The 24,943-nt window shown below is 44.2% G+C and overlaps 2 pseudogenes; both read left to right on the top strand.

The window, feature by feature from the left end:
* Positions 1–7,564: 7,564 nt before the first annotated feature.
* LOC147443841 (small COPII coat GTPase SAR1A pseudogene) lies at positions 7,565–8,038 on the top strand (annotated as a pseudogene).
* A 3,131-nt stretch (positions 8,039–11,169) lies between these two features.
* LOC147443842 (protein EXORDIUM-like 2 pseudogene) lies at positions 11,170–12,610 on the top strand (annotated as a pseudogene).
* Positions 12,611–24,943: the final 12,333 nt, after the last annotated feature.

A 24,943-nucleotide genomic window follows, 5' to 3' on the forward strand; every position in this document is an offset into this window, starting at 1 on the left:
TCACAATGCTCGGGTAGTACGAAAGTGTCTCTTAGTTCAGTCCATTTCTTAGTAGAATCCACCTCAAGAAAACCAGACTCTCCTCTACGCACAGTAGCGTTGCGACTCTCCATGATTATCTTGAACCATTGCACGTCGAACAAGTCGACAAAAAATCCTCTGTAATCGATCTTCAAAATCTCTTGTAGCGTGCCGAAGTAAGTGAGTTCCGCCACCACAGGATCTGCATTAGAGGAACGTCGTCGACTAGACTGTTCACATTTTGCCATGATTCCACAATCTTGAGTAAAACGCTTTTTGTCGATCCGTTCCACCCTAAAATGTCAACCTTTACACCATGCTGCTGTGTATGACTTATACTACAACGAACAAAGATTATGAGTGGCCGTTCAAACGTTTAGAAATAAAGTCACTAGCTAGTCGTACATTGCAAACTTACCTTGGTCGCGCGACCCCGAGAGTACTCCCACTCTTTCTCAGTCACTTCGTCATCGCATTGTTGTGCGCTTTTCAATTGGTTGTGCAACCATCTTAAGCTCATGAATGTTGGTAGGCTCTCCAGACCTGTCGGATAGTGCATCGGTGGTCATCTTCCCCGTCTCCACTCGATTCGTGCCCTTTGTCGCTCTTGCTTTGCATCCTCATACTGTGAAATCCACTTTTGCATCACTGGATTGTGAAGCATGCAAAATCGGTTGATTTTAGCCTCTAGATCTTCCGTCATCTTCTTCTCAACACCGAGATTGCACATGACAATCCCAGATATGCGCTCATCATCTATGGTTCGCCATAGCGTGTCCCGGGCTTTATCAAATCCGTCTAGCCACTCTCCAATGTACACTAGGGACTCTGATACCAACCAACCTTCTGCCATGCTACCCTTCGGACGTGCCTTTTGACGCACATATCCCTTAAGCGTTTTCATGAAACGTTCTAAGAAGAACATCCATCTGGAATGAACTGTGCCAGCTATTTCCACCTCATCAACTATGTGAACAAGAAGATGCACCTGAATGGTTAGCATGGTAGTAGGAAAATGTTTCTCAAACATGCACACAAGCTCCACAGCATTTAGTTTGGCGAATGGTATGGAGTCTACGTTGATCTCCTTTTGTGAGATCCATTGCACCAGCTTTGCAAGTTTGTAGATTGTGTTACGGATGTCGAGAGACAAACATCCCTCAATGGCAACCGATAAAATAAATTGTAAAGTATGTGCAACAATGATATTAAAGTCCACATTTGATGCAATGATATTAAAGTCCACATTTTATGCAATGATATTAAAGTCCACTATGAACGTACCTGACACATTTTATGCCAATCGTGTGACTTCAAACCGGTAAGCTTTCCTTCTTTAGTAAAACACGTTCGGAGCGAGTGCATTACGCCAGTGGGGGTCCGCAAAGATCGAATGGTCTCTTTTACTTTGCGTTCTTGGGCTCCTGTGAAAATCCATGGTGCTTTAGGGAGTTTTATCGATCCATCAGACGCTGTTTGCGGCCAATATTGCTCCATACGATCCACATTTCTAAGGTCAACTCTGGCTCCCAAAGTATCTTTCTTGCCGGTCAGATGGTCCCATAGTAGATTACCCACATTCTTGAATATGTGCATTGGATCGAGCAAGTGATTGATCATGAGTCGGGGCCAGTATGGTAACTCGTACCATAGAGATAGTCTCTTCATCCCTGGAGGCAATCCGTCATCGCACATCTCCTTCTGCTCTAACCATGCTTGTGCAGACATCCTTGGTGGCTCTCTTCCCAAAAAGCCGACGCGTAACACATGATTCTCTGGAAGATACGCTTGATGACCTTCGTAGATTTTCTTCTTCAGTGAGGGCGCCCTACGTGCATTCAGTCTAGGTCCACATGTGACACATGCTCTGTATCCGCTTGTTTGAAGCCCTGCATGTATACACATGATAATAGATCAACTATGGGAAAAAACAAGATTTACAGTGTCTGAGTGAGGAGTGTCAATAGATCACCTGAGCATTCTGTTAGCCCGGGATAGTCATGCATGGTCCACATTAGAATGCCTCTGATCAAAGCATTCCGTCGTCCTGTGTGTCGGCTCATATCCACCACCTCTATGCCAATCCACAATTGTTGTAGCTCTTCCAATAGTGGACGAAGATACACATCCATATTCTCCACTTTATATCGCCCTGGCACAATCAAGCTTAGCCATAGGTGCCCCTTCTTCGTAGTCAACCATGGGGGAATGTTGTAGTTGACGATGACAACGGGCCATACACTGTAAGATGTTGATCTTTGACCAAATGGATTTACGCCATCCATAGCCAGGCCTAAGCGCAAATTTCGAGCTTCCCTGGCAAAATCCGACCATGTTCCATCTATATGTTTCCAGGCTACGCAATCTGCAGGAATTCGTAGCACACCATCCGAAGATTTATTCTCCTCATGCCATGATGCTAGGGTTGCCATGGACTTACATTCAAAGAAATGCTTGATGCGAGGAAGCAGAGGAAAATGTCGCAAAACCTTTTGTGGAATTTTTGTCCCGTGGAGATCTACTCGATATCTTTCGGAATCACATTTCGGACACTTCTCCATGTCTATGTATTCCCCTCTGAAAAGAATGTAGTCATTAAGACAAGCGTGGATAGAATTGTAATCCATCCCCAAGTTTTGCAAAATCTTTCTTGCTTCATCTCGAGAATCTGGCATCACATTGTCAGCTGGTAGTATGTGCTCTTTAAGCAATCTACACAACATAAAAATACGATACAGTTGTGTAAAAATCTATCAGATCATTATACATTTAGAGTTTTATTAAAGTAAACTAATTGTAATAGATCACCTGAAAAGCGCTGTGACGCTAGTGTCACTCCATCCAAACTTTGCCTGCATGTTGAGAAGAACCAGGAGTGCTTTCAATCTAGACATACGTGCTCCATTATACAATGGCGTATCGGCTTCACTTTTCATATCATCATAGATAAGCCTTTCTGAATCCATGATCGTCTTGATCATTTCATCAATCTCGGGCTCAAACATTGCCTCGTTGGGAATGTGCTCTGCATGATCATCCCCCGAGCTGTCAGAGGCTACATCTTGTGGCCTCACATATGCTGCTTGACCAAAGCACCTACGAACACGTCTATTGGGTTGCAAGATTGCTGCTTGTTGGCCAGCGTCAGAGTCCGACGAGTTATAATTGGCAACAACTCGATCTATAATAGATGGATCGAACTCGCCAAATTCGCGAACGTGCTGCAAAGAAACACGTCTTGTTCGTCGCACAGCATGCTTGCATTGATTACAAGGACATAAGACCCTCGTTGAGAGATAGGTGTTTCGGTTGGACGGTCCCACATCCTCGTCACTACTCATAATGAGGATAAAAATCTTATAACCTGGACAACAAATTTAATATTCTATTGGCATTCTTTGTCTTATCTCTCTCTCTCTCTCTCTCTCTCTCTCTCTCTCTACCTCACATTCTCTAGTCATGTCCAATCCCCGTACACCTCGGTCTAGAGGTGCACGGAGATCAGAACCACCGGGTTATAATCTCGTCTTTATTGGTCAATACCTATATTTGTGGGTACAAGAAATCTACAGACCCACGTCTACATGATACTGCATGTAGTAGACAAAACCCCTTTGCCTCTTCTCTAGCTGTAGCACTTCACAGCATCTTAACATCTTTTCACAGTAGATCTTTTCACTGTTCATCTAACTCTAAACCCTAAACCGTAAGTAATTCTTGCGTGGACTCGATCTAACATAAATAAGCGTAAATCTAAATAAACGTAAATCTAACTAAAAATAAACCTAAATCTAATTTAACGTAAGTCAACATCTAACCTAATCTTTAACGTCTTTTGGGATAGTTTCCTACGACGTTAAAACTCTCTTCTTCTTGTGTGTGTGTGTGTGTGTGTGGGTAAACCTAAATAAACCTAAGTCTAATCTAATATAACATAAATCTAAATCTAACGTAAATTATGTTATATTAAAAACAAAGAACTAAACTATCAGGGATTATAAGAACCTTAAAACTGATTTAACACATAATTTTTCACATAACTCGGCAAGACTTGGCATTCTCATCACTAAAGATGTGAGAGTTAACTTCCAGCGGTGACGCTGCCTCATCTCCATCCACATCTGACCACAACAATTGGCCCTTTGGACCGTTCTTGCTCTTGTTACTAACTTTGAAGTTGCTGTTGAATGACTAGAGGTTGTCTAGATGGTCATTGTCGGGGATGTAGTGACTCTTGCCGCCCTGAAGATCCACCTTCTTCCCTATCTTCTGAAGACATTTCACCAGTACTTTTGGATCGACGGAACCCACCATGAGTGAAGGCAGCAATACCCTATATTCCATTGAGGGCTTTCTTCACCCACTTCATGCAGGCATCGCAGTCTATGGAGACCTAAATCTAATCTAATATAACGTAAATCTAAATCTAGCGTAAATAAAAGTAAATCTAACTAAAAATAAACCTAAATCTAATCTAATTTAACTTAAATAAACCTAAATCTAATTTAACGTAAGTCTACATCTAACCTAATCTTTAACGTCTTTTAGGATAGTTTCCTACGACGTTATAACTCTCTTCTTCTTGTGTGTGTGCGCGTGTGTGGATGTGTGTGCCAATAAAAACAGATAAATGGTATAACCTTTCTATCACCCATGCCAAGTATGATAGATTGGTTATGCCATTTCCCTCTTGAATAATAGGTCTTGAGTTCAACTCCTCGTCGGCTAGATCTTTAGGTCTTTTAATTTTCATTAGTTTCCTACGACGTTAAATTAGTTTCTCTCTCTTTCTCTCTCAATGTGTGTGCGTTTTTTTGTTTATGCATGTTTTCTCTCTCTTCCTCTCTCAATGTGCGCGTTTTTTGTTTATGCATGTTCTCTCTCTCTTTTCCTCTCTCAATGTGTGCGTTTTTTGTTTATGCATGCTCTCTCTCTCTTTTCCTCTCTCAATGTGTGTGTGCATTCTTTGTTTATGTATGTGTGTGCGTTTTTGTTTATGTTTGTACTCTCTCTCTCTCTCTCTCTCTCTCTCTCTCTCAAAAACACTATGTGTTTGTGTGTGTGTGTGTGTGTGTGTGTGTGAGAGAGAGAGAGAGAGAGAGAGAGAGAGGGAGAGAGAAAGAGGGGAAGGGAACATGAGAGTGAGGAGAGGGAAGGAGCATACCTGGCTCTCCTTTCTCTCCTCGTGTGTGTGTGTGTGTGTGTGTGTGTGTGTGTGTGTGTTTGTGTGTGTGGAGAAGAAAGAGAGAGAGAGAGAGAGAGAGAGAGAGAGAGAGAGAGGGAGAGCGTTACCTGCTCCTTGCTTGAGGGCCCCGAAAAACTCCGATCTGAGATCTGAGTTTTTGGGCGCTCTCTGTTATTTTTTTTAGCCCAGCCGGCGTCGCTATGAGCGTCGCAAATTTACTTGTAAATTTGCGACGCTCATAGCGACGCCGGGAATTTTTTTTTTGAGCGTCGCTGTGTGAGCGTCGCTAATATGAATAGCCTCTTGTAGTGTTGGAAGCCAAAAAGAGGGCTTATTATGCATTTGAGAACATGTGCAATGCTGGAGAGATCAAGTGTTGGGCTCTCAAAAAGTACCTCTTTTACACGTTGGTGACACCAGAGCCTCTTTATGGAGTGGAGGTGTGGGGTGGTAGCATTGGAAAGTCTACTTGGAAAGAGTTTGAGAATGTCCAAAAGCGTTTTCTCACCAACTTTCTCCAAGTCAAAACACAAACACCCTACATGCTCTTACTTCTTGAGTCCGGATCGCTTCCCATTGAGGTCTTGGGCATGCAAAGAGTTGTGGAGTACATGCTTAAGACAGAACATAGCCGTTTGTATTGACTTCCTAGAATCGCATATGAAGCAAGTCAAAAGGTCCAAAAGACATGCAAGAGCAAAATACTAAGTTCAGGGTGGATGCTTGACTGTACCACACGCTACTTGAGTGCTCAACTTTTGACCACATTAGGTCCTCTTTCCCCATATATTCAACCATGAGCTCTCCTGACATACCTTCCTCTCCCAATCATGATGTGGATTGTCTATTGTGACATTTCAGCCATTTTCGAGCATCGAGAGTCACTTATGACCTCCACTCAGACCACGTGACATGTTCATTTGGTCCCATACGTCATATTTGACCTCCGAGGATGAAAATAGATCTCTCTCTCTCTCTCTCTCTCTCTCTCTCTCTATCAAAATGGTGGATGCAGAGAAGGATTGTGAGCCTAGAATGTGAGCATATCAAGTCTTCCACATGGTCCAAAGCGTGATGCTGCACCTGTGTGTGTGTGTGTGTGTGTGTGTGTGTGTGTGTGGTAGAAATTGAGTTCGTGACATGCATCTGGAATCATTTGTAGAGTGCCCAGTCTATAACCCAAGGGAGTAAGCAAGAAGATCGGATCTGTTGCCAAGCCCTAAAAAAAGTGTGTGACTACCCCCATGCCACAAACCCATCGTGGATGCCCACTCTAATCAACAAACAACAGACAAACAATGCTCTCTCTCTCTCTCTCACACTCACACACACACACACACACACACACACACACACACACACACACACACACACACACACATTGTTTTATTATGCAGTAGAAAACTTATTTCTTCTATGTGTATTTTACCTTAACAAAATTCCTAAAAACTGGCTCATTTGTGAGTGAAAAGTCTTTGAAGCCGGTCCTATAAAAAAACGTTCCTAAGCATTGCCAAACAAGCCTTAAAGGAGGCCAAGGAGGTCCCGAGCGGGCCAATGGGGGGCTTGTTTTGAAAAGGCTTCAGATTCTCCTTCTCATCACTTTCTCCTTAATAAAGTTGAAATGGACCTAGGCCTCCAATAGTTGGAATATGAACACCAAGAATTTAAATTCCATGGGAATCGTTGGTAGCAGCAGCAAGGACGATGGAGGAAATCTCTTGGAAAGCATTGGACAGCCCGAAAAGTTGGTTGAGGCGGTGGCACCAAGACCAAGTGTAACTGCAATGCCCTTTGATGTCTTCATCCTATCAAGCTGGTTAATTGCAAATTGAAACTTGCAGCATGTTCAAAAGCACCGACCCCAATGCAAGCCCAAGAGAAGCTACAAGGACAAGATCTTCGGGCATTACTATCCGCCACCTTCTTCATACCATCAGCAAGAGATGCAATATCTTGCATTGTTGCATCGATTGTCGGTAATGATTTCAGCAGAAGAGCTACTAATAACCCAGTTGCCCCTATAATTTCCTTGAATTGTTGTCTGTGGCAGCCAAGCTAGCAATTATATCTTGGGCTACCGCCTCTGCTTGCGAGGGAATCAGCATAGAGCTTGCTGCTCCTAATTCCAATTTGACCGCCAAGCCTAATTCCAATCTGACCGCCAAGCCTTGACTACCCCCCATGCCACGAACCCATCGTGGATGCCCACTCTAATCAACAAACAACAAAAAACCACCCACATTGGCTCTCTCTCTCTCTCTCTCTCTCTCTCTCTCTCTCTCTCCCCCCCCCCTAGCCTAGGCCGGTTGGGCACATGTCCTCTCTGGCTCTACAATACACCATCCCTCCTCTATACTCGCTTCTCTCAGACTTTGGCAGAAGGAGGCTAAAATTCTTCTCTTTGGCCTCAATAATGCATCCAAGACAACCCTTTTGGACATGTTGAAGGATGACAGGTTGGGCGGCCACCAAATAGCTCATTGTGTTTGGAAAGATAATTATACCAAGGTTGATGGTATCGTTTATTTGGTTGATACTACTGACAAAGAGAGATTTGTGAAATCCAAGAACGAATTCAATGGGCTTCTCTCAAATGACTCTTTAGCTCAAGTACCCTTTTTGATTTTGGGAAACAAGATAGACATACCCATCGCAACTCCGGAAGATGAATTGAGATGCTATTTGGGGTTTTCGAGTTATAAGACAGGAAAAGAGAAGGTAAATCTTATAGACTCGAGCATCCGGCCGATTGAAGTTTTCATGTGCAACATTGTTTGCAAGATGGGCTATAGTGATGGTTTTAAGCGGTTATCGTAATATATCAAGTGATGCTGCTGCTACTAGTGTAGCATTTTGTAAAGAGCTGGGAAGTTGTCTTGCCTATTTCGCAAGCTTATTATGGGGTTATCAATCAGGGGTTCCCCAAGTACCCAGATTTGTTGCTTAAGTACCCAACTTTGTCTAGGGGTGTGAAGGTGAGGGACACCAAACAGACTCCTAATGTATGTGCAAGATAGATGTTTTTTTTTCAATTAAGAAAATTTAGGGAATTTTTTTAAAGAAGGGGATGCTTGGAGTACACTATTGCGGATTCTATATAATGGCAGTTGAGAATGCTAGTTAGTCGCTTGCTATCCTGTTTAAGATATTATTATTGTAATGTGATGAAGGTACTATTGTCTTTAGAGAGAGAGAGAGAGAGAGAGAGAGAGAGAGAGAGAGAGAGAGAGAGAGAGAGAGAGAAGGGGGGGAGAGAGGAATATATATATATGTACATATACATACATCTATATATATATACGTAAATATTTTTGTATACAAACACACACACACACACCTATATATTTGTGTGTGTGTGTATCTATTTATATACATATCTATATATATGTACATATACATACATCTCTCTCTCTCTCTTTAGAGAGAGAGGAATATCTATATAAATATATATACTCTCTCTCTCTCTTTAGAGAGAGAGGAATATCTATATATATATATATATTAGCGAGAGAGAGAGAGAGAGAGAGAGAGAGAGAGAGAGAGAGAGAGAGAGAGAGAGAGAGCTCCAAAATCAAAGCAAGCTTTTTTTTAATTACTCAATTGAGCAAAAATCTGGAAAAAGCTCCCTCCAAAAGCTTCCTCCATTCCCATCCCCATAGGGTTCCATACTGCTGGGTATCCCTATGGGCTTCAGGATCCCTTTTGGCCAAAGATGGGAATGGATTGTAGACAAGTTCAGACAGAAGGTCAATAAGTGGTAGCATCATTAGGCATATGTTTCATCTAGGGCATTTGTGCTCAATCACTACATGCTCCCTTCTTTAATTTACTTTTTGTCTTGTCGGTGTCCAACTAATATCAATTGAAGCAAGTGACCTCTCTTGCTAGGACCTTTTTATGGGGAGGAGATGTTGGCCACCCTAAAGTCTCAAAGGTGCCCTAGGATATTTGTTGTTTACCCAAGGAGAAAGGAGGTCTTGGCATCCTCAGCCTATAGCATCTGTCAATCAAGATGGCATCAAAATGAATATGTAGACTCAAATGACTTCTGGGCACTGCTCTTGAAAAGAGATCTACCTAAGTTCAAGCTTCAAAATTATAAAGCATGGACCAATTTACAACTCAGAGATCTCCTTCTTTCTCCTACCCCGTTTATCCCTTATGGTTCCAAGTTGGTGTGCATAATGTGGAGTGCATGGAATACTATCAAATCATCCTAGGGAATTTTTTGCTAATCACTTGTCCTTTCTGCAAGACTCCGTCTAGTCTTGTGTTTTTGCAGGTAAGGCTAAAGTTGGAATCTGCAGGAAAGCTTAAAAATTCTTCAAGGTTGGAGTCAAAGTATATAGTGATATTGTTGACAATGGGAAACTTAAATCACCTCAAACCCTGCACGAAGATTATTCCATCACTTTAGCTGATGCTATATGGTGTGAGGAAAGAGCCAAAAAGTGCATGGGCAAGATCAAGGTACATGCCAAAGATGTCCAAGTCTCAAGCATAACCTGTTACTTAGCTACTCAGGTTTACAAGCAATTTTACCCCAAAGGAGGTGTGGAAAATGCTCTAAAACAAAGACTCTAAAAGTTATGGAAGGTAAGCTAGAGATGTAAGCAATGGTGCTACAAATGTATATGGGCATACCCAGTTGCCAATAAACACAGCACATTAATGTGGCTCATCATGCATCAAGGCATCAGGACTAGAGAGGGAGCCCTCAGAGTTGGAGTCAGGAATGGTGTATGCGCCAGATGTAATAGTTACTAGTACGGCCGGCCGCCTTCCGGCGGCCTCTCTCTCCCCCTCACTCATATGAACCGGCCTCTCTCTCCCCCTCACTCATATGAGCCGGAACTCACCGGATGCATCAAACTTTGACACGTGGCACTGGAAAACCAGTCTCCTTAATATATAGTATAGATGTTGAAGATTGTACTCACATCTGGTTCAGTTGCAAGGATAACGAAGCAATCAATCAATTTCTACAATCTGGTCTTTTCGAAGTAAATCTCAGTACTTTAGATTTCAAGGATCTTTTGTTGGGCAATTGTAAGGGTTTAGATATCCCCTTATGAAATATTTGGAGAGGTTTCGTCCTTTGCTTCATATGGTTTCAAAGAAATGTTTCGGTTTTTCAACACATTTCCTCCTTTCCTATGAACCTCCTTAAGCATGATCTGTTGCAGTCAGCACTTCAGTTATGTAACATAGCTGTAGATGTCCCTTATGAATGTGCATCTGTGTCTTTATCCAAAAATGCACCAAATGGCAAATGATCTGACTGAAGTGCTGATTGCAACAGATCCAAATGATCTATTGTAGTCAACACTTCAGTAGATCTGTTGCAGTCAGCACTTCAGTCATGTAACAGAGTTGTAGATGCCCCTTACGAATGTTATGTGTCTTGTATCCAAAAATGCACCAAGTGGCAACACTAGAATAACGTTGTGCCAGTTTATTATCGAGGTAATGTCTCTTTAATTTTTGTAGTGGGACTAACAAAACCCCCTCCTGTGGGTTCATTGTATCCCTTTTGTTGATTCTCTTCAATCAAATTCTACTTTCCCAATCTAATAAAAAGGTAACCAGGCCTAATATTGGACCTTCGGGTCGAACATTCGGTGCCTAGATCTTAACGAAAAGGCTTGGAAATTGGTGCCGCAGGGAGCGGCGCGCACCGAAGTGACCGAACACGGAATGCTGGAGAGGCCGAACCTCAAGGGGCGGTGGGCCGAAAAGGCTTGGACATTGGTGCCTGAGGGTCGGATGGGCGCAGTTTGTCAAGCAGCGCGCAGCGAAGTGACCGAACGCTGAATGCTGGAGAGGCCGAGGGACGGTGGGCCCTGGCGGTCGATGGCGCGCAGCATCCTCCCCATTTGCACATGCGCGAATCTCCTAGCCTATCCGTTATTGCGCATCATGTGGCGCCACAGTAGTAGGGCTGCAAAACCTGGCATCATTGTAGTAGGGCAGGGCAAGGCAAGGCAACAGTTTCTGCAAAATACAACCAAGACCATCGGACCATCCTCCTCTCACCAGCAGACAGTTCTGGTCAGATACTCACTGCCACACAGTGTAGCGCCCGCGCTGCGCTCTCGACAGCCGCCAACGCGAGCACAGTGACATAGTGGCGACTGGCGAGCAACAACAAACAGTGTGATCTGAATTTTTGCGTATAGATACAGAGCCTGCGAGGCCTGATTTACACTGCAGCAACTGCATTTGCAGTCGCGCGCACACACACAGCAACATCCAGCATGGGTACAAAGCGGGTCTGCTCAACGTCTTCCAGCAGCCAGCTAATGCTGGCAGTCGTGGGCGTCACTCTTCTCTTTGTCGGCCAGCAGCAGCAAAGTCTGGCAGCCAAGCCCCATTTCTGGAATCTCTACTCACAGAGTTTAGCACTGGTCACTCCACCGCCGTTGCTGCTGCCCTACCGGAACGGGCCGGTGATGTCCGGCGAGAAGCCACTGCAAGTGTACCTGATCTGGTACGGCAAGTTCACACCGGCGGAGAAGGCGATCGTGCAGGACTTCTTGCGGTCGTTCGAGGCACCGGCCGTGGGGAACGACAGCGCTCATGCGGTGAGTAGCTGGTGGTCGACGACGGCAGGGTACAAGGATGCCTTCGGGAGGGGGGTGATGGGAGCGGTGCGGGTGGACGGGGAGGTGACGGACGAGAAGATGACGCGTGGAAAAGCGCTTAAGGCAGTGGACATTGAATATCTGGTGGTGCATTACATACATGGGAGGGTGTTTCCAAGCTCAGCAAAGGCGCTGTACTTGGTGCTGACAGCAGAGGATGTGTATGTGGAAGGCTTCTGTCTCAATTCTTGCGGGTTCCATGCCTACACATTTCCGGCAGAGGAGACCGGGGACAAGATGCTGCCGTATGCGTGGGTGGGAAACGCCGCCAAGCAGTGTCCGGGGCAGTGCGCGTGGCCATTTGCGACGGCCAATTTTGGGCCGAAGACGCCGCCGCTGCAGGCGCCCAACGGCGACGTGGGTGTGGACGGCATGGTGATAAATCTGGCGACAGTGCTGGCTGGCGCCGCCACCAACCCCTTCGACACGGGCTACTATCAGGGCGATGCCGCCGCCCCTCTGGAGGCGGTGTCCGCCTGCACCGGCATTTTTGGCAAGGGCGCCTACCCTGGCTACCCCGGCGAACTTCTCACCCACTCCGCCACCGGTGCCTCTTTCAACGCCCATGGCATCAACGACCGCCGCTTCCTCATCCCTGCCATGTGGAACCCCGCCTCCCTCAATTGTGTCCCTCTCTAGTCCCCCCAGTACCTGTTTTGCTTCTGATAAGTAGGCAAAGTTTGCCGTGGATCAGTGATCCAAATATCTGTCGATGCCTAGTGCCTTTGGCATAAGAGGAAAGAAAGATTTTGCATTCGATTGTGTGTGTGTGTGTGTGTGCGCGCGCGAGAGAGAGAGAGAGAGAGAGAGAGAGAGAGGTTTTTGGTCTGTGTTTATGGAAGCTTTTGCATTTCTTCGAAACGCATACCTAGAGTCAATAATTTTTTGCATCTCCCTTCGAAGAATGGAATCCACATACTTTTGCTTTGCTGCACAAATTTGAGAGAGAGAGAAGAAGAAGGAGAAGAGAATTTTAAAGTCGTAGGAAACTATCCCAAAAGACCTTAAAGATCTATCCGACTTGGAGAGTTGAACTCAAGACCTGTTTTTCAAGAGGGAAATGGTATAACCAATCTACCACACTTAGGTGATAGAAAGGTTATACAATTTTCCTCTTTTTATTAGCATACACACACACTTGAGAAGAAGAGAATTTTAACATCGTAGAAAACTATCCCAAGAGACCTTCAAGATCTATTCGACAAAGAGAGTTGAACTCAAGACTTATTATTCAAGAGGGAAAAATGGCGTAACCAATCTACCACACTTGGGTGATAGAAAGGTTATACCATTTTTCTCTTTTTATTAGCGCATACACACACTCGAGAAGAAGAGAATTTTAACATCGTAGGAAACTATCCCAAGAGACCTTCAAGATCTATTCGACAAAGAGAGTTGAACTCAAGAATTGTTATTCAAGAGGGAAATGACATAACCAATCTACCACACTTGGGTAGATGATTGTATATTCTTCTTGAGAGTTGAACCCAATCAAGTGGTATGTACACACTCCCCCTTTAGCCTCAAATGAAAGGGCACCACTTAAAGGGCACCACTTTCGCAATAGCCCAACCTCCTCGCTAACATCCCTCAACATAACTAGCAATTCTTTGAGATTTCTTGTTGTTGGCTAGGTACTTGCGAATAGTTTCAACTTTCTCAAGCTCCATTGATCTTTCTTTGGCCAATTTATAATCGCCCAAATAATATTTTTTTTGGCAAAAAAGATCAAATTTTCTTTTCTTCATAATTAGAGTGTCTATGCAGCAACTCATTAGGAAAAATATGAACCTCAAAAAGGTCTTATAAGGATCCCTAATATTAAGGGATTAAAGCTGAAATTATGTGTGGTTTAGGAGACTAGGCCTTTGAATGAAGGTTTTCTCATAGGCTTTTTTGTAGGTTGAAATAGAGGTCAGGGAGGGAGGATAGGTGCATTCTCTCTCTACCCAATAGAGTGGTGGTCCTTATGACAATAACTACCCTTCCCCCCTTTCTTTTCACATCATCAAGGGCGTTCATAGCCTCAACCCAAAAAAACATTTTTTTCAAAAAAATAAAAAAAGCCTCACTTTTACTCAAAACTTCTCCCCGACCTATGTGTATACTCAAAAATCATTATTCTCTCGCAAAATCTCACAGATAGACCTGCAAAATATGAAACTTTTCACTTTTTTTTTATTTCCTTCCAAAATCAATCCTCTTTGTCTCACTCCTCTCTGTCTCTTCTCTCTCCTACTTTTCAGCACACTCTTCCTCCTTCGCTCTCTCACTCCTATCCCTCTCTCTTCTCTCTCCTACTTTTCAACACACACACTTTCTCTTTCCCTCTCTTTGTTGCACATCCACTCCATAGCTTTGCTGCAGCTCTCCCCCCCATGGCTCTCCACTCCATAGCCCGCCTCTCTACTCCGTAGCTCTCCACTCCATAGCTCTCCTCTACACTCCGTAGCTCTCCTGAATCTCTCCATCCCATAGCTCTTCACTCCATAGCTCACCTCTCCACTCCGTGCCTCTATTGTAGCTCTCCACTCTTGCTTGAGGCAAGCTTTATTCCCCTTGCCATATAGCTAGGCGACATTACAAACCTCCCATCCATAGCAAGATTGTCAAGTTCGGTAACGGTTTCTCTACATGTTCGGTTGCCAAAGGACTTCGCACCCTCAAAGCGTCATTACTTGCAAACTGCACAACAACGTTGTGCTGCAGGTCACACCAATGTGGACCTTTGGGTGCATGGTTGCCTCTACCCTAATGATCGAGCCATCAATGTGTATCCAGCATTCAATAGCTTTGCTTCATTCTTACAATATGTAGGTAGAGGGGAGCAAGGTCTTTTTGGATATTGCAAGCGATTGTCAACTATTGGAACTGATAGTGCACAATGGTCTTTGCATCAATGTCAACTTCTTTCCCATACCACTAGTGGATTGCACGAAAGGATCTTTCATGCGGAGGAGGAAGTGGAAACTCTTAAGCTACAGGTGGAAGAGAAGGATGATGAGATTGTGAAGCTTGAAGATAAGATCTTGCATCTTAAAAAGACGCCCTTAGGTGCAAGGGAACATAAGAGGTGCTTCAATGCCGTAGAGACTTTAGCCCTCAAAGGCGGTGCTAGAAAAAGAAGGGTTACAGCTACAAGGTACATTTTGCTACGCTCCAATCTGTGTTTCTCTGTTAATGTTTTTGTCCATTCTTGTAGGAATTTTGTAACAATGTTTTTGTTCATTCTTGTAGGAATTTTATCCAAGAACTGTGTGGTGGCCACAGCCAGGAGGATTGCATCCATTTGTTAAGTTTGTGTCTCAAGAAATCGGAAGTCGTAGCCCTTTTACGAGCACCAAGTGTAGAACATTTAAACAATGCTATCACAAAGGAGGTGATGCGAAAGTTTTCAAATATTGTGAGCGATGTTCATATACAGAAGGCTTGTGATGAAGTTGGAATCAATACTAAGGGATACATTGCTGTTACCATATACATGTGGTAGTGATGTGTGTGAACACGCTAGGACCGTCGGGGCATTTTTTCCTCTTTAGGAGGTTTTTTCCCTCGAGCATTGTATATACGCCCATCACTCTAGGGCTATCTATCTTTCCATTTGCACACCAATTAACACTCTCTCTATTGTGTGCCTTGAGCTTCCTTTGTCTTCTCCAAGCTGTGTGTGTTTCTCTGCAACCCTAATTCCAAAAATTGGTATCAGAGCAGGTTACGTCCTCCCGGGCTTAGTCGCCAGCTGCTCCAACATACGCCTGCTCACTTTCTCCGATTACAATGAGGTTTGGCGAGCATTCGCAGGTCGAAAAATATTTCAGGAGATCCCGTAGAGCTCAATCTGCTCAGATTTTTGATTCGGGATCATTTCGGCCTCCGTTTCCACTAAAGGCGGTCTTAATAGGCAATTTCGTCATTTTGTGCAGAATTTCTGTCAGTGTCGATTTCTGCATAACAGGTGCCTTGCAGTCTTCTATGGTTTGTGCTATATAGCACGTGTTGTTCCCGCTCCGTTTCTCCTATTTTCGGGCAGTTTTCAGATCAGGTGCAACATTTACCATGGCTGACAACAACACAGATGTCTTCAAGATGTTTTCTATTGAGGACAGGTTGGATGGGGACAATTACCCTATGTGGGCTTATATGATGCAACACGTTCTTGTGTCAAAGGGGGTATGGAATATTATGTAGGGCATTGATGTACGCCCTGGTTCTGAGGATGTAGGTGATGTTCAGGATGTTTCAGGTCTTGCTGCAAGGATTGCTGCTATTAGAGTTCTTTTGCCTACGACAAAACAAGCTTGTTGGGATGTAAAGGATGCACAAGCTCATGCATTGATTGATTGTCTGTGAAGTGCACCATTGTTCCTCACATCCGTTCAACAAAATCTGCAAAACAGATTTGGGATATATTGACTGGTCTTTATGCAAGTCGCAATGATGCTAAAATTGCTTTGCTGCGTAAAGAATTGGAGTCAAAGATTATGCATGAGGAAGATGATATGGACACTTTCGTTGCTAGTGTCAAGGATATCAATGAGCAACTTATTTTTGCAGGTGAAGTCATTTCAGACAGTTTCCTTGTGCAGACTATTCTTGATGCCTTACCAGATTCTTACCAGACTTTTGCTAGTACTTGGAGACTTATTGTTGGGGTATAGGCTCATGTGCCTTGCCCGACCGCCCAGAGTCTGGGCGCCCACTGACTTGTATACCTTATACATAGCATAAGTGTATAGGGGGCTGCTCACTCTTGGAGTCTCCCCACCCACATCGTGTCTGTCTTCTTCTCTCTCTCTCTCTCTCACTCTCCGTCTGTGGTGCTCCCCGATCCCCTTCAATTGGTATCAGAGCTATGGTGACCGCGGAGAGCACGACGGCTTTGAGAGCTTCGAGGCGATAGCTCGCTCGCTCTCGACGGTGGAGTTCGATCGCGGAGTTTCACGGAGAGCGATTTTAGCTTGAGGAGCATTGTCTTTGGAGCTTAGGAGCTTGGTGTGGTCAAGCTTGGTCGAGGAGGCGGTTGCGGCTTCCTTGGTGAGAGGAGCTTTTGAGCTCAGTGGAGCTCGTTAGAGAAGTGCTCGGCGGAGGAGAGCTTGACATTCGAGTGCTTGGATGCTGTTGTGGCAGAGCTCTTGTGTTGGAGCTTGCATTGAGAGGACATTGCATCACGCAGAGTGGAGCAGGAGCAGGTTCAAGATTGTGTGCAGCTCGTTTTTGCCATTTTCGGGCTCTAAAACGCAGTTTTTTGCGTAGCTCCGTCATACAGAGTTAGATCTACATGATCCAGGAGTCTAGGTCAGGGTTTTGGCACGCTCCGGACGCGATGGTGATGTCTATTTTCTGAAATTATGCTTTGAATTACAGCAGATACAGCAGCAAGTTTATTTGTGCACTTTCGGGTCCCAAAAACACTGTTTTTGGCATAGCTTTCACACCCGGACTCGGATACATATGATCCAGGAGTCTACCTTGGGGTTTTGGCACGCTCCGGACGCGCTCGTCATATCAGAATTTTAAAATTCTGAACGCTGAATTTTCTGCAGCAGCAGTTGTTTATTGTGTGTCGAGGATTCCACACATGGTTTGCTCTCAGATGTGAGAGTGATATTTGCTGCAAGTTTGCTCACAGGTGGGAGGATACGATGTATGCCTTATGTGGTTTGATGCTCAGGGAGACTAATGTGATTGCATTTTGAGCTCGGCAATGTATGCCTCGAGCATGTTTTTTGGCAGTCACAGGTAGAGCAGATATTTGTGTACTAGATTTGCAGGTGTTTGCAATGATGTATGCAAAAATGTGGAGATTGGTGCATGCATTTGGAGTGTGATTTGACGCGCTTTGATTGATCATGGTTTTGAGCGTGCAGTCAGTTTGGTTACTGGTTTTGTGGCCGTTTTACTGACGAAACTCTGGCGAAATTTTCCCAGGAGTTTTATGCGCATCATTTATGCGATCTAGGTAGAGATTGCGGGTTGCACTCAACATTTGCGTGCGGTGTTCTCTGCAGGTGGGAGATTTGTGCGTGTGTATGCATCGATACCGCACATTGTGGGCTTGGTGATTAGCTCACGGGTTTGACAGGCGTACAGTTATCTTGGCACACTCACAGGAGTGAGTATTGTGATGTATGCTTGTGTGGCTACGAGCTAGGTAGCCGGATTCGAGCACTAATGGCTTGAGGTTTTTCAACAGGTTTCAGCTACAAGTTTACAAGTTTACAGGTAGGTTTGAGGGCTTATTTGGGCGCTGAATTTTCAGCCATTGTTTCCTCTTTGCAGGTGTCCATGTATGGCTCAATTGTAGGCTGATTTGGGACACATTTGTGACTTGTTTATGCAGCTGTTTAAGAGCTGAATTTTGGGGCTGATTTGCAGCCATACTTACAGACTTTTGTTGATGCAACTCGAGCCAGTTTAGGGCTGATTTGGTTGACATTTGCTACTCATTGTTGCTTGCTCTTTTGCGAGCATTATGGCTGATTTTTCATTTGACTTCCAGCGTTATGGTCTGACACAGTTTGATGGTGCAGATTTTGTTGCTTGGAAGGAGCATATGCTTGTTGCATTGGCAGATTTGGGGCAGGATAAACCCTTGCTTGGTTTATCGGCGAAGCTCAAGTCTATGCGTGATGATGATTGGCAGGATCTTGATGAGTTAGCCATGTCTACAATTCATTTGCATCTGGTTGAGTCTGTTTACTGGCAGGTCTCGAGGGAGACTACAACTCATGCTTTATGGCAGAGTTTACATGCTATGTACGCGACATCCATGTCTACAGGGGAGTCTAGTCCCACTTCTATGTCCATGGGAGAGATTGGTCCCACACGCAAGTCTCGACGGCATAGAGACTTGACATGTTGGCATTGTGGACATAGAGGGCACATTAGGCGTCGATGTTTCAGGCGTTTGAGACAAAGGAGGCGACAGATGCGTGATGCAGATTTGGGCATGACAGATGCTAGTGAGATCAATACGGTGGTTACTGAGTATGCTTGTGATGGCGATGTCACATTTACATCTAGCTTGTCTTCATACGATCTTATGTCTACGGATTGCATATCGGATTGCACACTGTCTTCACATTGGTTACTAGATTCAGATGCTACTTTCCATGTCACGTCGCATCGTGAGTGGTTTAGCACGTTTTCTAGTGGGAGACTTGGTTGTGTGCACATGGCTGATGGTGCTGTGTATGACATTGAGGGTACAGGAGACGTATGTTTGTCCTTGCCCAGTGGTATGAGATTTACCCTGCGTCATGTGCGTTATGTGCCAGATCTGAGACGGGATTTGATCTCAGTCAGACAGTTACGGGATAGTGGATGTCGGGTATCGCTGCTTGAGCGATCTTTTGCGTTGCATTTGGGTTCGCTAGTGATTGCGAGAGGTGCCAGGAGTGGTACAGGTTACCCATTGCATGTGGATCACGAGAGAGACGGTGTTGTCTCTGTGATCACGCAGCCAGGTAGACAGCGAGAGAGCAGGCGAGTCTCTTTTGCTTATGGGTTGCAGGATGCTTTGCATGGAGTGCAGAGTAGTGAGCTCGTTGTGCACACAGTTGAGGCACGACTTGAGCAGTCACACAGAGAGGTGACAGAGTCAGACATGCATGCTTTGCTAGTGACTGAGCAAAGCAGAGAGTCAGTTGTGCTCGATACTTCTATGCAGGATAGACAGGTAGAGCGGTCTTGCTCTAGTGAGTCACGACAGGAGGACGTTGTGCAAGAGTCTATGCATACGGAGTTAGAGCATGAGAGCTCTAGTGAGTCACAACAGATTGAGTGGTCATGTTTACAGTGGATGATTGCAGAGGAGGCTGAGATGTCAGCGATTATGCAGTCATTCCTTTCTATGCTCGACAGTGAGCATGGGGATATAGTTGTGCAGGATATGTCTTCCAGCAGACACCTAGAGCAGCTGGTTTGCTCTGAGATTGCATGACAGGTTGATGCGTCTTTTGCGGACAGTGAGGAGATGCATGTGGCTGACACACCTTGTCAGTCAGAGATGCCTATTGCCAGGGACATATATGTTGATGCATGCTCCGTAGAGCTAGCAGGGCCCGTTAGCATTGCATCGGCATTCGGTGGTCTCATGTATGAGATGCTGATCTTGAGACCGGATATCGCAGCTACAGTGGGAGCATATGTAGTTGGGGTTGTCAGTCGTTTGTTGACTGATGATGGCATAGTGCACGAGGGAGATATGCAGGTATTGTGTACATACTTGCAGTACGTGTGCGGTACGTCTGGTGGTGTATGGACTTACACGGGAGCAGGACAGCCGGATGCACACGATCACAGCCAGCCAGTGGGCATCGGTTGAGAGCGGTTTTCTCTCACCTTTTTTTTTAGTCTTTAGACTAGGTTCCCTTGCTTAAAGGCACAGTCGCCTTTAAGTGGGAGGTTGTTGGGGTATAGGCGCTTGTGCCTTGCCCGGCCGCCCAGAGTCTGGGCGCCCACTTACTTGTATACCTTATACATAGCATAAGTGTATAGGGGGCTGCTCACTCTTGGAGTCTCCCCACCCACATCGTGTCTGTCTCCTTCTCTCTCTCTCTCACTCTCCGTCTGTGGTGCTCCCCGATCCCCTTCACTTATGACCCAAGGAAATCCGCAAGTTGTCAAGTTTGATGCATTATGCACATTGCTGTTGCAAGAGTCACTTTCCAAAAAAAACAGGACTAGACATCGTGTAGTTGAACATGCTTTTATTGCTTCTCAAAGAAAGGGTGGTAAGAGCAATGCAGCCACTTCTTATGGTTCTGTTGTGAGTGGCAAAACTTCTGTTCCCAATGCTTCTGCTGGCAGCACTTCGTCTGGCAATTCTGGTGATAAGGGCAAAAAGAAGATGTGTTGCCATTATTGTAAAGCTAATGATCACTTGATCAAGCAGTGTCCTAAGTTGAAGGCAGAAGAGGCTAAGAAGAAAGAGGGTGGTTCCACTACAAATGCTGGTTCCACTACAAATACATCCATTGTTGAGTCTTCTGTAAAAGGAGACTGTAATGCTGATGTTGATGCAGAATGGGATTTTAGCGTAGAGTGCACTTACAATCCTGATGTCCATGATGCATGCTTGTCAGTGTTGCTGTAGATTCACATGTATGGTATTTCGACAGTGGTGCTACAAAGCACATTACTTCACATTGTGAATTGTTTACCTCTCTCGAGTCTGTCCCTCATGGGAATTCACTCACTTGTGCCAACAATACCTCTTATCTGGTTCAGGGAGTTGGAAAGATTGTGCTTACTGATGCAAATGGCCGTTGCTTCACACTTGTTGATACACTTTATGTACCTGGGATGAAGAAGAATCTCTTGTCTGTATCCACACTTGCTAGACTTGGACTTGTAGTCAAATTTGTAGATGACAGATGTACAGTTCATGATCTCAGTTTTGGTGATGAAATTGTTGCATCTAGCCTTTTGTGCCGTGGGCTGTATAAGCTCACTTTGTATGACAAGTGTGGATAAAATTTTGCAAATGCTATTGCAAATTCAAGGGCTATTTCAGATGCAAAACTTTGGTATGCACGTTTTGGTCATCTAATTTTTTTTGCTGCGTTTGCAGAAATATGATATGGTAGCTTCTTTGCCGCCTCTTGAAGCACCTGTCAAACATGTTTGTGAATTCTGTATTTTGGGTAAGATGCATCCTTCTAAGTTTCCAAATGATGGTTCAGTTCGGGCCACATGCAGGTTGCAGCTTGTCCATAGTGATGTTTGTGGGCCCATGCAAACTCCAATCCTTGGGTAATTACCTTTACTTCGTGACTTTCGTTGATGATTACTCTAGGCATGCATGGATATTTTCGCTTAAAGCGAAGTCGGAAGTTTTTATGTGCTTCAAACAATTTCTAGCTATGGCTGAAAATGTCTCAAAATATATTATGGGCACCCTCCGTTCCGATCGAGGGGGGGAGTATATGTCTCATGAATTCTATGCATTTCTGGCTAGTCGTGGGATAAAACACCAATGTACAGTGCCTTATACACCTCAGAAAAATGGTGTTGCTGAGAGGGAAAACACGTCACTTACAGAAATGGCACGATGTATGGTCAAAAGTCAAGCTTTGCCGCATTCTTTTTGGCTTGAGGCCATCATGTGTGCCACTTATGTACTCAACAGGTGTCCTACAAAAGCTTTGCAGTCTATTACTCCATATGAAGCATGGCATGATAGAAAGCCTTCTATTGAGCACATGCGTGTTTTTGGCTGTTTGGAATATGCTTTGGTGCCACAAACACAACACAGAAAATTGGATGATAATGCTGTCAAATGTATTTTTGTTGGTTATAGTGCTGAAAGCAAAGGTTACAGGTTGTATCATTCGAAAACAAAACATATTCTGGTTTTATGGGATGTAGTGTTTGTGGAAGATTCTGTTCAGCCCTTGCTGTCATGTACTCTAGAGACAGTAATGTAAGCTCACAGGACATTTGTGACACCTTGTTGCCTCTTTTCAGTGGTGGAAATATGAATGTAAGTTCCAATGAGGCAAATGTACAGCCTATGGAGGTTTCTAAAAATGTTATAGATCAGCCTATTACTGATGCAGATGTACATGATGTACTTGATGAGAAAAGGGCTGAAAATGAGTAGGCTAGAGGTATGCCAAAATGGCTGGTGCACACTTTGCGTGATAGTAAATTGGATGCACCTTTGTCTAGTCGTACTCGTTGAAGCTCTTGCCATGCATCTTATGCATCAGATTGTTATGCTTTGGCTGTGTCTAGCTTACATGATGTTGAGGAGCCTCTGTCTTTTGATGAAGCACATAATTCAGAAAATTGGATGGCTGCCATGCAATCAGAATATGATGCACTTATAGAAAATGACACATGGACTTTAGGTGATTTGCCTCCTGGCAAAAAGTCCATTGGTACGAAGTGGGTTTACAAGTTGAAACGCAAGCCGGATGGTGAGATTGATCGCCATAAGGCTCGACTTGTTGCAAAGGGTTATGCACAACAAAAAGGCATAGATTAGTAAGAGACTTTTGCTCCCACTTGTCGTATGAATACTGTACATTTTCTATGCGCATTGGTAGCTCATTTTGGTTGGGATGTACATCAATCAAACATTGTTACTGCTTTCTTGAATGGTGACATATTTGAGGAAGTTTATGTAACGCAGCCTCGCGGTTTTGTCATAAAAAGACAATAGGACAAAGTGTGCATATGTAAGAAGGCTTTGTATGGGTTGAAGCAATCTCCTCGTGCTTGATATGAGAAAGCTTACACTCATTTGGTGCAACGAGGCTTTCGTAACAGTCCAACAGAAAGCACATTGTATGTAAACCATGAGGGTGATGTACTTCTCATTGTGGTTCTTTATGTCGATGATTTGCTAATCATTGGACCAAATGAGAGACATATTGCTGAATTTAAGGCTGATTTGAATGCTAATTTCAAGATGAAAGATTTGGGGCTGTTGCATCATTACTTTAAGCAGTGTGATGGTGGTATTGCCTTGTGTCAGAAAATTTACATAGAGACATTGCTATGTAAGTTTGTACTTGAGGATTGCAAACCTATTGCCACTCCCATGGAAACAGGTTTGAAGTTGAGTCTACATGATGTTGGCGATCCTACTGATGTCACTCTTTATCAAATTGTTGTTGGCTGCGTCATTTACGTATGCAACACGAGGCCGGATATTAAGTTTGCAGTCTCACATGTCAGCAGATTTATGCATAGCCTAGGGTCTAAGCATTGGCAGGCTGTCAAGAGGATTTTCCACTACCTTAGTGGTACTTTACATCTTGGCTTGTTTTATCCCAAGGGGGGATCATTGCCGCCAGACTTACATGCTTTTTCGGACTCAGATTGGGCGGGTTGTTTTGACACTCGAGTGTCCACAAGTGGTTTTTGTTTCATGCTTGGTAGTTCATGTATATCATGGTTGAGCAAGAAGCAACTTACGATGGCCACTTTGAGTTGTGAGGCTGAGTACAAGGCAGTCTTCACACCTACGGTTGACTGTGTATGGCTCAGACGCCTTATGGGTGATTTGGGTGTTGGACATGACACTACCAACACTATCTACACTGAGAATCAGAGAGCATTGGCAGTTGTGAGGAACCTAGTTTTTCATGCTCGCACAAAGCACATTGAGGTGCATTACCACTATGTCAGGGAGAGGCTCTCAGCAGGAGAGATCAGCTTGGCTTATGTGCCAACACATGACAACCTTGCAGATCTTTTCACAAAGGCATTGTCTCATGAGAAGCTTGAAGCTTTCCGCAAAGCTTTGGGCTAACTCCCCTTTGTGGAATGATTATGTCCTCAGGGCATGGCACTTCCCTTTACTCATGTGCCAGCTCTCGTTCACCGCATCACTCCAGGGGGGATTTGTTACCATATACATGTGGTAGTGATGTGTGTGAACACACTAGGACCGCCAGGGCATTTTTTCCTCTTTAGGAGGTTTTTTCCCTCGAGCATTGTATATACGCCCATCACTCTAGGGCTATCTATCTTTCCATTTGCACACCAAGTAACACACTCCTTCGTCTTCTCCAAGGTGTGTGTTTTTCTCTACAACCCTAATTCCAACAATTGCCTTATATGGTCTCCTTAAGGATGCTTTAAGGGAAAGAGGAATTACTGAGAATGTTTTTCCTATACCACTTAAGGTCAATCTTGCTAAGAAGGCCTCGAACGAAGATGTGTACTTTCGAATAGGAGGCTATTTGCACATAGAGGAGATAATGCCTTCATCCATCTTTACCAAGCGGTCCAAAGGAGTTAAGAAACGTATCAATGCAAGCATAGGTGCAGACAGGGTGGGCAAGGGATTTCCTTACTCAATGTCAAATAATATTTTTGTTGATTTGAGAAGGCTTCAAATTGCAATGATACATTTTTATGGTGTACCACCTAATGGTGAGGCTACAATAATGCAGTCTTTTTTTTTTCAATTATGGTTTTCCTTATGTTATTTTGGACATTTTTCAGTGTGAGGCTCAAAGTTGGTGTTTGTGCTCAAGTTAGACGAGTGTTAGATTGTGAAGAAACGAAGATTAGAAAGGATAAGTATTACTCTCATGAACGAGCCATTATTTCATGCAAAACGTACAGCTAT

This window comes from Adiantum capillus-veneris, chromosome 13, assembly GCF_014529385.1.
Source record: "Adiantum capillus-veneris isolate H3 chromosome 13, ASM1452938v2, whole genome shotgun sequence".
NCBI classification, from domain to species: Eukaryota; Viridiplantae; Streptophyta; class Polypodiopsida; order Polypodiales; family Pteridaceae; genus Adiantum; species Adiantum capillus-veneris.